We start from the raw sequence: 14833 nt of genomic DNA, 5'->3' as shown, positions 1-14833 counted from the left end.
CAGGCCACTCACTCGAGGTGAAGTACGCATTGCCTCACCTGGTTTATTTAAGTAAACTAAATATAGTTTTGGAATTTGTTGCAGGCCAATAAAAAATGGCCCACAGGCCGCAGTTGGCCCGCGGGCCGCAGTTTGGACACCCCTGCTTAGCATATTAGAGGGCTCAAAACTGACAGAAAAGAAACCACCTTATTCCTTAACAGCAGCATTTCCCTAGTTTATTTCGCCATAAAACGCGCTTTCCTTCTCATAATCGCTGTGGAATTTTGAGAGCCTATCATTCTGTGGAAATTTGAGAGAAATGCTGCTGTAGTCCCACTTTATCTTATTATAAATGAGATGTTAAAGGTCCAGAAAAGAGAAGTGACTCATCCAAGGTCACACAGCTGGCAGGGTCAGAAGTTAGATTTAAAACTCAGTCTCTTCAAGATGATAATGACGAACAAATTAGTGAGTGCCAAGGGTTAGGGATGATGTGGGGGAGGGAGCGGGTGACTGTAACGTAGCAGGAGGGAGAACTTTGTGGTGATGGAGCAGTTCTGTATCTTGATTGCAAGAGTGGTTAGAGGGATCCACACAGGTGGTAAAACGACATAGAACTCTACACCCACATTGTACCAACGTCAGTTTTCTGATTTTGATACTGTTTCTCCCAATGGTGGCATCTTATGTAATGCCCAATAGTTACATTACAGGAGATGCCACCATTGGGAGGAAGTGGACAAAGGGAACTTGGGACCTCTTTGTACTTCAATCTATAATGACTTCAAAACAAAAAGATTAAAAAAAAATCAGTTTCCTGCCTCCAGGTTCAAGAGGTTCTTTTCATAGTTAAAATTCATTAGATCAAATATAGGTTCCATTTATGTGCCCAGGGCCCAGTACAAAACAGTTTATTGCTTTTTATAATTTGCACATTATTTAAACTGCAGTAATTTGGGTGTCGAGGGCTGTAATTTGCACACGTTCTGTTGCAGTGGTGAATGCAAAGTTGGATGGATCTTCTCCCTCCTTCACACCTGACCATGACTGTTTTGCAGCTAAGTGTGTGGTCCTGCTCTCATACAGACATACAGACAAGACGAGGACCTCGGCTTCTGAGATGAGAGTGTCTTAGTTCTCTAGATGTACCTCCGTGGTGCAGGATTATATATTTATATATTTGAAAAAATGTAAACTTTATTTACAAAAACAGGCAACTGGCTGAATTTGGCTCAGGAGCCTTAGTTTGTCGACTTCTGAACTAAAACATATAAATAAATCTTATTTATTGCCTACCCAGCTTGCTTGTGCAGTTGGTTTCTGTTTTGTTTTCCCTTTTTCCCCCCCAATTATTTATTGTGGTCAAATACGCATAACATAAAATTTACCATCTTAACCATTTTTAAGTGTGCAGTTCAGTGGTATCAAATACATTCATGATTTTTGCAACCATCACCACCATCCATTTCCATAACCCTTTGAGCCTTGTAAAACTGTACCTATTAAATAACAATTCTCCATTCTCTCTCCCTTTCCCCCAGCTACTGGAAATCACCGTTCTGCTTTCTGTCTCTATGATTTTGACTACTCTAAGTACCTCACATAAGCAGAAACATAACAGTATTGTTTTTTAGGTCTGGCTTATTTCAATTAGCATAATGTCCTCAAGGTTCATCCATGTTACAGTATTTGTCAGAATTTCCTTCCTTTTCAAAGCTGAATAATAATAATATTCCATTGTATGTGTATATCACATATTGCTTATCCATTCATCTGTATACTTGGGTTGATTCCACATTTTAGCTATTATAAATAATGCTGCTATGAACATAGGTATACACATAGCTCTTTAAGACCCTGCTTTCAGTACTTTTAGGTATATACCCACAAGTGGAATTGCTGGATCTTCAGGTAATTCTATTTTTAGTTTTGAAGGAACCACCATACTGTATTCCACAGCAGCTGCACCATTGTACATTCCCACCAACAGTACACAAGGGCTTCAATTTCTCCACCTCCTCACCAACACTTGTTTCTGTGGTTGTTTGATGGTAGCCATGCTAATGAGTGTGAGGTGGTATCTCATTGTGGTTTTGATTTTCAATTCTCTAATGATTAGCGATGTTGAGCTTGTTTTCATGTGCTTATTGGCCATTTGTATTTCTTTGGAGAAATGTCAGTTTAGATCCTTTGCCCATTTTTCAATCATGTTGCTTGTTTTTTTGTTGACTTTTAGGAGCTTTCTATATATTCTGTATATTAATCCTTTGTCAGATATAGAATTTGCAAATATTTTCTCCCATTCAGTGTGTTGCCTTTTGACTTTATTGATATTGTCTTTTTACGCACAAAATTTTTAAATTTTCATGAAGTTTATTTTGTTTATTTTTTTGTTGTTACTTATACCTTTGGTGTCATATCCAAGAAATCATTGTCAAATCCAATGTCGTGAAGCTTTTGCCCTACTATGTTTACTTCTAAGAGTTTTATAGTTTTAAGTCTTACTTTTAGGTCTTCGATCCATTTAAAGTTAATTTTTGTACATAATGTTAAGTAAGGGTCTGCTTCATTCTTTTGCATGTGGACATCCAGTTTTCCTAGCATCATCTGTTGAAAGACTGTCCTTTCCACCCATTGAATGGTCTCGGCTCCCTTGTCAAAAATCATTTGACCATATAAGCAAGGGTTTATTTCCGGGCTCTCTCTTCTATTCCATTGGTCTATGTGTCTGTCTTTATGTCAATATCATACTCTTTTGATTATTATGGCTTTGCAATAAGTTTTGATATCAGGAAGAGTGAGTCCTCCAGTTTTGATCTTTTTCAAGATTGTTTTGGCTATTTGGAGTACCTTGAGATTCCATATGAATTTTAAGATGAGTTTTTCTATTTCTGCAAAAAACATCATTGGCATTTCAATAGGGTTTGCATTGAATCTGTAGATCACGTTCACTAGTAGTAACATCTTAACAATATCGAGGCTTCCAATCCATGAACATGAACATGAACATGAGATGTGTTTGCATTTATTTTGTCTTCTTTAATTTCTCTCCACAATGTTTTGTAGTTTGCATTGTACCAGCCTTTTACCTCCTTGGTAAATTCCTAACTATTCTTTTTGATACTATTGTAAATGAAATTATTTTCATAGTTTCCTTTTCAGACTATTCATTGTGTAGGAAGGAATGCAATTAATTTTAGTAGGTTGACTTGTGTCTTGCTATGTTACTGAATTCATTTATTGATCCTAACAGTTGTTTTTGTGTGTGTGGAATCTTTAGGGTTTTCTATATGTGAGATTATATCACCTGCAAACAAATAATTTTACTTCTTTTTTTCCAGTTTCTGTGTCTTTTATTTCTGTTTCTTGCCTACTTGCTCTGGCTAGAACTTACAGTACTACATTGAATGAAAGTGGCAAAAGCAGGCATCCTTGTGTTATTCCTGATCTTAGAGGAAAAGTTTCAGTCTTTTACCATAGAATCTAATGTTTCCCTGGGGGCTTTTAATACATAGCTTTTATTGTATTGAGGTAGTTTCCTTCTTTCCTAGTTTGTTGAGTGTTTTTATCATGAAAGTGTTTTGAATGTTGTCAAATTCTTTTTCAGCATCAATAAAGATAATCATGTATTTTTTTCTCTTCATTCTTTTAATGTGATGTATTACATTAATTGATGTTTGTATGTTGAAGCATCCTTGTTTTCCTGGAATAAATCCCACATGGTCGTTATGCATAATCCTTCTGATATGCTGCTCTATTTTGGTTGGCTAGTATTGAGGATTTTTGCATCAATGTTCATAAGAGATACTTGTTTGAAGTTTTCTTGTAGTGTCTCTCTGTGTTGATATCAGGGTAATGCTGGTTTCTTAGAATGACTTAGGAAGTGTTCCCTCCTCTTCAGTTTTTTAAAAAATTTTGAGGCTTGGTATTGTTCTTATTGAAATATTTCATGGAATTCACCAATGAAACCATCAAGCCCAGGGCTTTTCTTTGTCAGTAGATTTTTAATTACTGATTCAATTTCCTTATTAGTCATAAGTCTATTCAAAATTTCTATTTCTTCATGATTTAGTCTTGGTAAGTTTTGTGTTTTGGGGAATTTGTTCATTTCCTCGAGGTTATCCAATTTGTCGGCATACAATTGTTCACAGCACTCTCTTATAATCCTTTTATTTCTGTGGAACTGGTAATAATGTTCCCACTTCCATTTCCAATTTTAGTAATTTGAGTCTTCTCTCTTATTTTCTTAGTCCATCTAGTTAAATATTTGTCAATTTTGTTTATCTTTTCAAAGAGCCAAATTTTTATTTCATTGATATTTTTCAATTGTTTTTCTGTTCTCTATTTAATTTACCTCTGCTCTAATCTTTATTATTTCCTTCCTTCTGCTAGCTTTGAGCTAAGTTTATTCTTATTTTTCTAGTTCCTTAAGTTGTAAAGTTAGGCTGTTAATTTGAGATCTTTCTTGCTTTTTAATGTGTTTTTAGCCATAAATTTCTCCCTTACCGCTGCTTTTGCTGCATGCCATAAGTTTTTATATGTTGTGTTTTCATTTTCATTCATCTCTAAGTATTTTCTAATTTCTCTTGTGATTTCTTCTTTGATCCATTGGTTGTTTAAGAATCTGTTGTTTAATTCCCACAAATTTGTGAGTTATCCAGCTTGTTTCTGTTATTGATTTCTAACTTTATTTCATTGTAGTTGGAAAAGATGCTTTGTATATCTGTCTTTTGAAATCTATTGAGACTTAATTTGTAATTCATTAATAACAAATGGTCTATCTTGAATGATTTCCCATGTACACTTGAGAATAATGTGTATGCTATTGATAAATAAGGAAACAGGACTTAAACAACACAATAAACCAACTAGATCTAACAGAAATGTAGGGAACACTCTACCCAACAGCAACAGCATAATGTGTGTGCTCTGTTCACTTTTAGTCAATCTTTTCCTTTCTGTTCTTCAGACTTGATAATTTCCACTGTCCTGTCTTTAAGCTCACTGATTCTTTCTTCTGCCTGCTCAAATCTGTCTTTGAATCCCTTTAGTGAAATTTTCATTTCAACTATTGTAGTTTTCAGTTCTAGAATTTCATTTTGGTTTCTTTTTAGGTTTTGTCTATTTATTGTTATTTCCATTGTGTTTACATCTAATTTTCTTGATTTTCTCCACATTTTCCTTTAGTTCTTTGAGCATCTTTAAGACAATTGTCTTAAAGTCTTTGTCTAGCAGATCTGCCCAGATCTGTCTAGTAGGTCTTTTTCATGAACAGTTTCTGTTTATTTTTTTCCCCTTTGAATGGACCATACTTTCCTGTTTTTTTGTATTCCTTGTGATTATTTTGTTGAAAATTGCATATTTGAATCTAATAATGTGTTAACTCTGGAAATCAGATTCTTCCCCTCCCCAAAGTTTGCTATTTTTTGTTATTATTTTGGTTTTTTGATTAGTATAGGCTGTTTATGTGCCAAGCATCAGACTGAGGTGTAAACTTAAGGTCTTCTCAGGTCTTTCCTGAGTCTGTGTCTTTCCTTGGGTATGTGTGGTCTCTTCTTATTTCCCCTGTATATGCAATTGCTTTTGAATGTCCTAGTCTTTAATTTCTGGCTCTCAAAAGGGGAAAAAAAGAAAAATGACAAGGTGGGAAAGGGGTACTAGCCCTTTAAATCCCCTGAAAGTCACTTCAAGGGGCAGGGGAGAAGGTAACAATAATGGCTCCCTTCCTCTTTGTCTGCACCTCTGAGAACAGAAGCAGCAATCAGAGCACAGATCCCTGATATTTGGAGGACAACATCCTTTTTGTCCATTCTGGTCCCCGTAAGCTGTGTGCAAGCTGCTCCAGGAACATGTGCACAGCTGCTTGCCACCTGGCTGTGGGTGGGGAATGGGTAAGAGCTGAAATTAACTGCAGTTTACTGTCCAAACCTTTCCCTGGAAGTTGCAAGCCTTTAATAGACTCCAGAGTTCCAAAACAGTTATATCAGACAGATTCTGCCAGTGCAATTGTTGTCTAGGTAGGGAGACAGATTCCTGGTGCTTCTTATTCCATCATCTCCCCAGAATCCTCTCAGCAGGGTTATATTTTAATTATATTTGTTTGAGAAAATTCAGTTATACTAGCTGAGATTTGACCAATAATTTATTAAAAAACTTGCTTTAGCTCCCTGCCAACATTTTCTCAGAACAAAGGATGTTAAGAACTTTGATCGGAAGTGCAAGAAGACAATTTCACGATTTGACATAGCAATAGCAGAACTTTCACCAACAATTAAACTCCAAATTTGTTATACTGCACATTTTCCCATATGCCCAGCCCCCTGAGTTTTCTTGGAATTGTCTCTACCTGCTTCCCACCTCCCATCCACATAGTGGCTGTGGGAGTGGGATGCAGCCATTTTTCACAAAGTAGCTCTGCCTCTCTGGCCACAGTTGACTGGTTCAGCCGTGGGCACTGATCAAATGTGGGCCAATCAGAGTCCTTCCATGAGAATTCTGGATTAGGAACTCAGTGACTCTATCTATTCTCTACATTACTCAGGTAGCAAGGCTGTTAGATGGAGAGCCTGGAGCCACTGGGGCCCATGCTAGCCACTACATGAAGACACCTGGGTGAATGAGAAGGAAAGAAGCCAATATTCAGAGGAAAGTGAAGACAGGAGACAGAGAGAAAGTACTGATGACCATCAAATGCCTGACTCCATTTGTTCCAGAGGCCCAGCTGCCTTTCCCATAGCTTGGCTACGCCACCCTTTTTTGGCAACCAAAAGCTAATACATCCCCTATTTTACTCAAGACAGTGTGAGTTGGTTTATTGTCACTTGCAACAAAAGAGCCCAGAACAGCATACTAGACAAACTCCCTCACTTTACAGATGCAGAAACAGATTCTGAGAAAGGCTATGTCCTCCCTAAGGCTGTGAGGATGGTGAGTGGCTTGGCTAGAATTAAATCTCAAGTTTCCTGATTGTAGGCCCCAGGTGTTCCTGCAATGCCAAGTGACATGTCCAAAGCCTGTCGGAGATTCCCAGAGTCCTTCGCTGGAGGGAGTGCATCCATACGTCCTCCTATCTACAAAACAAAGAGGAAGGATAAAAACAGAAGATCATCAAAACGTAACTGGAGACCTGGGACATGGGGGGTTGGCACAGGAAATTGAGAATAGGAAGAACAAAGTCAGACTTGTTAGAGGTAAAAACCAAAAGGACACCATACTATTTGTGGCTGAGCTCTCACACGAGGAAGACAGGATCAAAGGAGATCTTCACCCCTTAGCAAAACTCTTAGGCAGGAATCAGGATTAAACTGAGCCAATAAATATCCTCCTAACCATGGCTAAAGGGAGATTACAGACCCACTCCGGTGTCAGCTGCCCATGGATCCCCAAGCCTACTGACGTCACCTTTACCTTTATTATGAAATAAGATGGCTCAAAGGGGGGTCCAGATGCCCTCTGCATAGTTGTGCAGTTAAGTGTCCTGCAGCTGACAATCTCCTCCTGTTCCCTCACCCCACCTTACATACACCCCTCCTCCCTGACTCCCCCCTCCCAGGCACTGCTGACAAAGTTGTATGTTTCTGACTTTCCTTGAAGGTTTGGGGTAACAGAGAGGGGTGATGGGCCCTGGCAGGTCTGCAGGAGTTTGGGTTCCTCCTGGGCCATGTGACATATGCGGGTAACAGAGTGGTCACTTCCAAATAGATGACTCAAGAGCCTGGACTGGAAGTGCCGAGCAAGAACTTGTCTCCAGAACCACAGAATTAGATGGATCCCAGTGACCTGCCTCATGAAAAGCAGCTTTTTACAACCCTGGGAGGCAATGACGACAAAGTTTCAGGAAGAAGTGGCGGGGGAACAAATAGCTTGGTGAACCCTAGGACATGGAAGAACTTTACCCAGGACAGGCAGAACCCCTGGGCCACCATCCAGGAGCCCGGCGGGACCCAAGAAGCCACAACACTGCCATCTCCCAGCTCACTCTCGTCTGGTACCCTCAGATCCTCCCCCAGTTAAACAATACTTTGGTAGATTCTCAGGGCAGAGGGCAACTCCTGAGTAGCCCCAAGCCCCACCCTCTGCACAACCTGCCCAGAGGGTTGCATCACAAACACATACATGATGTGTAATAGTCATCCCTGACCGCAAGATTGCAGCCCTCCCTCCTCAGCCTATAGCTCAGTTTCTCTTCCTCTGCTTGTGTTCCCAGAAGAACCCCAAACTCCAGCCTGCAGCCCACTCTGAAAAGCATTTTAACTCTTTTTATCGAAGACTTTCCATTCCTCTGTGGTCTTGCCTTCCATGAACAGACATGTTCCTCAAGATTCTTTTTCTAATCTGAATAGTAATAGTCTCTCTAATAACAATTCTGCCTGATTCTGGAACAACGCGTGCAATTCAGAAATCCTAGCAGAAGTTTTCAAATAGCAAAAAATGTCCCCCCATCTCCAGAACATTAACCTGCCCCATGTGTATGGTTACTCTATGACCCAGACTCAAAATTGGGACATATATTCCTATAATGGCACAGAACCTTTGAGATCAGAACTATCCTAGAGAATCCAGGATGTACTGACATCAAGTCTAATTTCCATATATCCGCCACTCACGCCTGAATTGGATCTATTCCTTGGCTCTCCTTTACCTGGGAAACATCAGGACTCCCCAGGGTAGCTTCTTCGTGTCTCAGTTGTAGGAGAAGGAGCCTTTAGCATCCTAAGAATAAGCCTTGAGAATCAGATGAGTTTAGTTTCAAGAGTTTTTAGCAGGCTTTCAGCACTCTTCAATGACAACGATCTGTCCCAACCAGGTTCCTCAGAGACACAACCTGTGTGGCAGCCCACGCTCCTCTTTGGGGCTTCCTTCCTCTTTAGCTCCTATTTGGTGTCAGGTCCACCAGGCCCTCTGGGCTAGACCTACAAGGCTCAGGAGGACGCCAGCTCAGTCTCCACTTGGGGGCCCTTTCCAGTCCTGGCCACGAACGGTAGGACACCCCAGGCTGGCTCTGTCCTCCTGTAATGAGCAGTGTCCAGACAGCCCATGAGCAGGTGACAAAATGCCTGACAGGAGAAGACCGTCTGTTTCTTTCTCCTTCCCAATCCAACCCAAATCGAGCCTTGCCAATCCGCTGTTCCTTTTCACTAAGATTTAGACATCTACCTCCTTGATAGAAAAGAGTCTTAAGGCTGAATTTCTGCAACCAGGAGAGACCATTTTTTAAAGCTGCCTGCAGTTCTGTGGTGTGGCTGGAGGTCCATGAACCTCCAATGGACAGAATTCCTGGACAGAATTCAGGGAGTCTGCGAACTGAAATGGGAAAGGCATTCCATTTTGATGTTCACAATCCTCTAACTGAAGTTTGACATTTCTTTTAGTATGAATGTGGGCAACAAGCCACGGCAATGTTAGTATAGCAGTACCTCTGGATTTGTCACATAGAAACCACAGGTATTGTTTATCACCCTACAGTCATTGCAAGTATCTTGAAGTATCACTTATAACTATATTAAAATTCAGTTATTAGAGTCACTTCTAGACCTCATTATTTAGTATTTTTCTAAGGAAGCATGTGCATTATTTTATCACAATTTTCCCAAATATTTTGAGGATTGCATTTTAAAATAGTTTGTTTCCTTTGCTCCAATGTCTTTTAGTTTATATATTTAAAGTACATTGATGCATTATTCTGAGAAAGTCCCTGCAGATTTCAGAAAACTAATAATATTGAAAATTAAGTATTTCTGAACTCTGGGGAAAGGCATAAGGGTATTTCTGGGGAAAATTCTGTGTTTTTTTTGTTGTTGTTTTTTTGGAAAAGCAAAAGTTGTTTGTTTGAGAGGGGTTTCCGTTTATGCAAAGAGACCTCTGCATTGTAATGAAGAAGACCTAGGCGGTCCAGGCAATAGCATTCCTACAGGGTTGTGACAAGCCTCCCTTTCCATGTGCTTGCCACCTGTACTGCCTGATCCGTCTTGTCCCTCAGTGCAATCAGTCCGTGCTGTCGCATTCCCATCTCATGTCTGTTACATCCTGTCACTTGGTTTACATGTGTCTATACATGCAATGCACATTCCTTTCAAGGCTCTGTCACGTTCTGGTTCAGTGTGTGCCATGTGGGGTCACATGCCCTCCACATGTCCACTGGATGTCCACATGTCATTTCACATGTAAGTCACTTGTCTGTTGAGTAATATTTCCCTCATAGGTCCAGTACGTGTTTGACATGTAATCATCAGGGTAACCCATGTATTCATTCATTCATTCATTCATTCATTCTCGAGTGCTTACATTGTGGCAGTCACTATTTTAGGCTCTGTGGATACAACAGTGAACAAACAAAAAGCCCTGCCTTCGCGGTGGCAAGACAATACACACAATAATAATAATTTAATATTCAATTGACTGTTATTATTCAATGTAATAATAAATAGTAAGCATATAAATCAATAAGCCTAATACATAAATAAATTACATAGTATGCTAGAAAGTGACGATGAGCGCTATGGAAGAATTAGGGAAAAGTAAGGCGGATGAGGGCTGTGGAGCAGATTCAATTCAACTGTAAATAAGGAGGTCTGGGTAGGCCCCTTGAAAAGTCATTTGAGCAAAGCCTTAAGGAGGCAATTAAATGAGCTTTGATGATGTCAAGGAAATATCTTCTAGGGAAGACCAGGTGCAAAGCTCAAAGATAGGAGCGTGTCTGGTGTGCTGGAGGAATGCCAAGAAGGCCAGTGTGGCTGCAGTGGAGGAAATTGTGGCAAAACAATAGAACTGAACTAGTTTCTCTCAGTCGCCATGGATTCAATGTTTCCTGTTTTCCTCTGCCTTCGATGTGGTTTAGTGCATACCAATCTGTGACACAGAGTCTGGGCCTGAACAACGGTCCTGGAAACCATTGCCCATTGTGGTCCCAGGTCACTTTACACTCTGATGGGTTTAATCTCAAGGAAAGAAAGAAAAGCCTCTCTGCAAGGAGGGGGATGGCAGCTGGGCCAGAAAATGAAAATCGTGTCACCCAAGGGAGACAGAGAGATGTAGGGAACAGGTCCCAGCTCTGCCACTTAAGCTGACAGACAGTGGCCACCGTGCTGGCCTCACTGAATTGTTTCCACTTTGTAAAATGGGGTAATAACCCCCAGGATGGTGCAGCTAGAAAGCAAGAATAAACCTCCAGCCCACAGCGAGCCTGGCGCCCAGGCCAGCTCATTACACGGTCGCCCCTCTTTTCCTGACCCTGAATGTCCACGCCCTTCTCCTTGGACCTCACTCGCCTTGAAACTCAAGACTAACTTTCGAACTTGAGGTTCAGCTCAGGTGCCAGTAAAAGCTCTGCATGGGTTCTGTTCTAATTTTAATTTGGAATTCTCCCATTTTATGTAATGCTTCAAACCTTCTTGGGGGGGGGGGACTGGAGCCTAAATCCTAAACAAATAAAAATATGAATTTGAACTGGCTCGGTTCATCTTGTAACCATTTGAAAGGACATGAAAAAACATTTCAAATGCCCACTTGTCACCCTAGTTGGCAGGAGGCCACCCCTCAGAGATTCCTTTTCCTCTGCTGCCATCTCCTGGAGAGAAGAGGGAGTGCGGGGACACGAAGGGGCAGAGACCCATGGAAGGCGGAGCAGCAAGGACTCACTCAGACCCCTTCCCGTTGAGTAGGAGACATGGGCTTAGCTGCTGAGAGGACAGCAGTGCACCTCCCCTGAAGAGGCAGGTGGTATGATGTGCAAAGCTGCTTTCCAGGCCAATTTCAGCACCCTGAGTAGGCCCAGTATCAAAAGAGGGAGTTCTGACCATGACACATCTAGTCTCACCTCCTTCAACAAAAGAGGAAACCAAGACCACGGTAGTTGCGTGTTTTTCCCAAGGCTGAACTACACCTTAGGGACAGAGTCAGGATTTGAACCCGGAGCCCTGAGCTCTAAATGCAGGGTTGCTTTACAGCCTGGCTACTCATAGTGTAGTCCTTGGACCAATGGCCTCCATGTCACCTGGGAGCGCGTTAGAAAAATGCAGGATCTCAGGCCTCCTGGAAACCTCCTGAATCAGGCCCAGCATTTTAACAGATCCCCGGGAAATTGGTAGGTGTGTCAGAGCTTGTGAAGCACTGATTTTGTACACACTGCCTTTCAACTTTCCCCAGGAAGGCTCATTAAGATGCTTTTACAGTATTTCCCCAAGTGAAAAATCACAACGTTGTTTTTTCCTGCTTAGAAAGGTTCTACAAATTCTCACTGTAAAGAAATTCAGACAATATGGGAAAATTTAGAGCTGAAAACAATCAACTTTGTGATGTCTAAATATCTTTCTAAACATTTCCTATGTGTGCACACACATTTTCACAAAAATCAGATTGTGTTCTTCACATTATCTTGTAGCCTTTGCTTTTTAAGATTCTTATGGATAATTTCTCTTTTGAAATAGTAGTTGCTCCATGAACATTTGCTAAATAAAAAACCTGAGTAAAATAATGGTCCTGGGCATATTAGTTACTTATCACTGCGTCACAAATTATCCTGAAACTTAGCAATTAAAAAAACACACCAAATATTTATTATCTCACACTGTTGCTGAGGGTCAGAAACTGGGAGTGGCTTAGACAGGTGCTTCTGGCTCAGAGTCTTTCACGACATCACAGTCAAGCTATTGACTAGGTGTGGTCATCTGTGTCACCTCCTACACTAAGCCATCACCATCTCTCGCTTGACCTCACAAGAGCTATTTGTCCTATCAGGCCTCCCCCTCATCTATCCTTACCCTCCTCTCAACCACGCACCCATTTACCAGCCAGCATGAGCATAGAAAAAGGCAAATTCAACCCTGTGGCCCCTGATTAAAATCTACCTGTGGTTTCCCATGGCTCTTAGAATAAAGTATAGAACAAGAAAAGGACTACGGGCCCGGCCCCTGCTGATGGTCCCTCTCCACCTTGTTCTCTGTGGTTCAAACACGCCATCCTTCTCTCAGCCCCTCCTGTGTGCCAAACTCTATCCCAGGTGGAGTTCTTCACAAGTACGGTTCCCTCTGACGGAACTCCACCCAGACACTTTCACCTCACGCATGTACACGAGTGTGCATGTGAACACATGACACTAAATAAACTACTCCAGCCTTCATTTCCCTTTCCCAGTGCCCAGGGAAGGGGAGGCCCTGAATAAATATTTGTTGAACATACTATCTTTCATCCCTCATGTTAGAGCAAATATTTTCCCTGGATTGTAGTTTGCTTTCACCTTTGTTCATTGTTTCTTTAAACTTCAGAAGTTTTACATGTTGATGTAGCCATATCAGTCTGTCTTTCTTTGGGGAGTTTTCTGTTGCCTTATGTACAGAAAATTCCACAGGTTTTAGAAGGAGAGCAGGTGCTTGGCAAGGACCCAAGTGTCAGGAATTCAGAGTAGAGGGAACAGGAAGTTGAAGACCTTGATGGAAACTGAGGGAGTTACGTAAGTGGGCAAGACCAGGTACAGCGGCAGTGCGGGCGTGGTATTCTTAGCCTACGTTTTCCTCATGATACTCACCACCTTCCTAACAGGTCAGGAAGATATTAACACCCCAGGACATGTCAAGGGAAAGCAGGTCAGAGCCAACTACTTGCCAGACACTGGCTTTTTAGGTAAGAATTGAAGAACGGAGTCGTTTTATTAAGTCCAGGCTGTGTGTGTGTGTGTGTGTGTGTGTGTGTGTGTGTGTGTGTGTGTGTGTGTGTCTGAGACAGAGGGAGCCATAGCTGTGAAGAGCCCAAGGTGCAAGGTGGGATGTGTTCAGGTGGTCTTTATTAAGTTCCAAAAGAAGCTGCAACCACCTGCTCTGTCTTCAAAACGCACTGGTGGGCCAAGGAGAGGGTGTTACCAATGGAGATGTGTGGCCATGTTCTTGAGGGTCTGAGCTCAGCCTCAGGGTCCACAGAGCACAGGACCAGACAGCTGTGGTCCTACCATGCCTCCCCACACCCCTGCCATGAGAACAAGGGCAAAACATGGGTACAACACAGCAGTTATCCCGGATGAAGCCCATCTACAGGCACCCTTGGCTCACTGGCTGGGCGGCCCATCTTGACGGTGAGAAGAGGCAGCCTTTTGGTGCTCAGAAAGACACCTGTAAAGCACAGAAATTGCAGGGCAGCATACAGTGTTTAAGCTAACGGAGAGGGAATGTCAATGAAGGGGCAGCCCTCAGCCCAGCAAGGTGACATAGGGAGGGGAGCCTCTCACCGTCAAGTCAGATTCTAATGGCATTACTGTCACTGCCAGTTATTGGCAGGAGCCAGGCCTTGTGCTGAGCAAGCCCGTTCCTTAAGCGTAGGTGGCAGGTGTGGCTCTTTTCCCTTACCTTAGAGATCAGAACGCGAGGCTCAGAGAGGTTCTGTGATTTGCCCAAATCACTCAGCTATACCTGGAAACATCCAGGATCAGGACCCAGGTTGCCTGGCCCTAGAGCCCATGAGGGGAACCAAGATGCCCTATGGTCTCCTGGACCTTGGTGGACGGAAGGTATCTGTGGGTTAGGCGCGGGCACACGTGAGGCAGCACTGGGACCTCAATATGTGATACCTGGGGCAGGGGCCTAACAGTAGAGGTTCTAAAAAGGAAGAACTTCTTGGGGAAGTGGTGATGCAGCTGTTCAGACCTTTCTTATAAGCCAAGTACCCCCCTCTGCCCCTTTGCAGAGCTGGAAGAGGGCTATTTTAGCAGCAGCAGAATTGTGAAGGCCCCAAATGAATGGCAGAGAGCCAGCTAGCCAAGTATGGACAGAGCTGAAACAGTGGCTGTTAGAACAAAATGTTACATGAAAGAAAGGATGATGGGGTTTGGGCTGTGTGATGGCTGGGAGCAGGAGACTCCCCCAGG

General features: G+C 42.1%; 1 protein-coding gene across 1 annotated transcript in view; it reads left to right on the top strand.

Annotated features, from left to right (window-relative positions):
• Window positions 1-13468: 13468 nt before the first annotated feature.
• XYLT2 (xylosyltransferase 2) overlaps window positions 13469-14833 on the top strand; it is a 39386-nt gene continuing 38021 nt past the window's right edge. The window contains exon 1 of the mRNA XM_088802206.1: window positions 13469-13599. The gene's annotated coding sequence lies outside the window, so the exon portion shown is untranslated. The remainder of the gene's footprint in view (window positions 13600-14833) is intronic.

The sequence above is a fragment of the Rhinolophus sinicus genome, chromosome 12 (assembly GCF_057876585.1).
Source record: "Rhinolophus sinicus isolate RSI-liver-muscle chromosome 12, RSI-T2T, whole genome shotgun sequence".
In the NCBI taxonomy this organism is placed as follows: domain Eukaryota; kingdom Metazoa; phylum Chordata; class Mammalia; order Chiroptera; family Rhinolophidae; genus Rhinolophus; species Rhinolophus sinicus.
This window is presented reverse-complemented; position numbering and strand designations above follow the sequence as displayed.